The 1,707-nt window shown below is 36.5% G+C and overlaps 1 long non-coding RNA gene across 1 annotated transcript; it reads right to left on the bottom strand.

Annotated features, from left to right (window-relative positions):
* Positions 1-298: 298 nt before the first annotated feature.
* Positions 299-1,701, bottom strand: LOC106695464. Its single transcript, XR_001346553.2, has 2 exons — positions 802-1,701; positions 299-536 (listed from the first exon to the last, which is right to left on the bottom strand). It is a non-coding gene; the product is annotated as an uncharacterized LOC106695464 (long non-coding RNA).
* Positions 1,702-1,707: the final 6 nt, after the last annotated feature.

Raw genomic sequence — 1,707 nt, 5'->3', positions numbered from 1 at the left:
ATATTCTACAAAGAAGACACGTTTGCTTGCTACAAAGTGGACACACACGCATGTGCACATACACATTCCCACTACATAAAGAACAGAAAGGCCCAGAGTTCCAGTTGTTCTGCTTGGTAGCTGGATGGCTTGGATAAGATAGCTAACCTCTCAAAGTAAAGGTCAAACCTCACAGGGGACATTTGAGACTCTCCTTTATTTTGTAAATATAGACCTTTGGCTGCTCCCAGTTCCCTTGTCTTATGGAAATGTAACTGCTCTGCCTCTCCCAACTTCCCTGTCTTATGGAAATGTAACCTTTTTTTTTATTTTACAATAATTTAATGTGTTATGTATATCTCTAAGCCTGATATTCCAGTATGGATGTACAAGTCCACATTCTCCCTTGTGCCATCTTATCCACACATAATTTATAATTTTATTAACTTTGATTCGATCAATTTCCCCCTCACCATACTGTGGTCTTCATAACTGAATTATAGTTTCCTTGATATAGAACAATCAGGACTGGATGCTGTATTCCAGGTGTGGTCGCACTATGATTTGCAGAAATATAATTAAAAAATGTTATGCTTTGTACCCATATTTTTTTCACATGATGCCAATCAATGTTTACTGAAATGCCCCCCCCCTTTACACTGCTGCTTAATATACATAAACAGTATTTTATTTTTAGTCCAAAAGTCTTCAGAAATATTATTTAGTCCCACTCTAGCAACTTATTCATGATCAAGCTCTGTTTCCACCAAATAACCATTTTCCCTTAAATTGCTTTCTCTTACACTTTAAATTTGTTCTCACCATCTTTTATTCTGGCAGTGGGCCCATTTCTTCTAAAAAGATAAAGCTTGTTAATCTTCTTCAAGGATTCTTTTGCAAATCAGTTTGTCATGGTCATCTTCCCGATGAGCATTTTCTCCTTCTAAATTTTATCTGGAATCTGTATACCATTCTTTTTTACTTTTAAATACATTTTTATTGATTTCCGAGAGGAAGGGAGAGGGAGCAGGAGAGATAGAAACATCAGTGATGAGAATCATTGATTGGCTGCCTCCTGCATGCCTCACACTGAGGATCAAGTCTGCAACCTGTGCATGTGCCCTGACCAGGAATCGAACCAGGACTAGAACTGGGACCTTCTGGTTCATAGGTCGACCCTCAACCACTGAGCTATGCCGGCTGGGCTGTAAATCATTCTTTATCTACATAGGTAGAAATTTTGGTACAAGTTATCCAATCATGTGCCATGACCAGAGAGATGTATGTATCACAATTATTTTGTACCTAGTTTTTTCAAGTTGCTCATTTTGTCCTTTAGAATCTGACTTCTACAAACATCACATCCCAGTAAAAAGGTTCAATATTTGCCTGCTCAAGGCTACTTTTACAAGTAATTATAATTTGCTATAAAGAAAAATCTAAAAAGTTCTTGACTGTAGTTTAAGGTAACTATTAATGATATCTGCTGTTATTCACAAAGTCCTCAGATTCATGAATGAACACTAACCTTCGTTTTATGCAAAACATGATTGGCATAAATTTAACTATTGCTGCTTCTCTCAGTTTTAATTAAAATCTCTTATCAGAGACTAAGTTTCATGAAATTATTATAACCACGTGTGACAGACCAGTTAGCATAATATCTGGCTTTGTGGCAGGAATCAATTCAATACCACTAAAACTAACTAACCACAGATGGTATATGAA

This window comes from Myotis lucifugus, unplaced genomic scaffold, assembly GCF_000147115.1.
Source record: "Myotis lucifugus unplaced genomic scaffold, Myoluc2.0 scaffold_1350, whole genome shotgun sequence".
Lineage (NCBI taxonomy): Eukaryota > Metazoa > Chordata > Mammalia > Chiroptera > Vespertilionidae > Myotis > Myotis lucifugus.
Note: the sequence above shows the minus strand (reverse complement) of the source record. Positions and strands in the feature narration are given on the sequence as shown.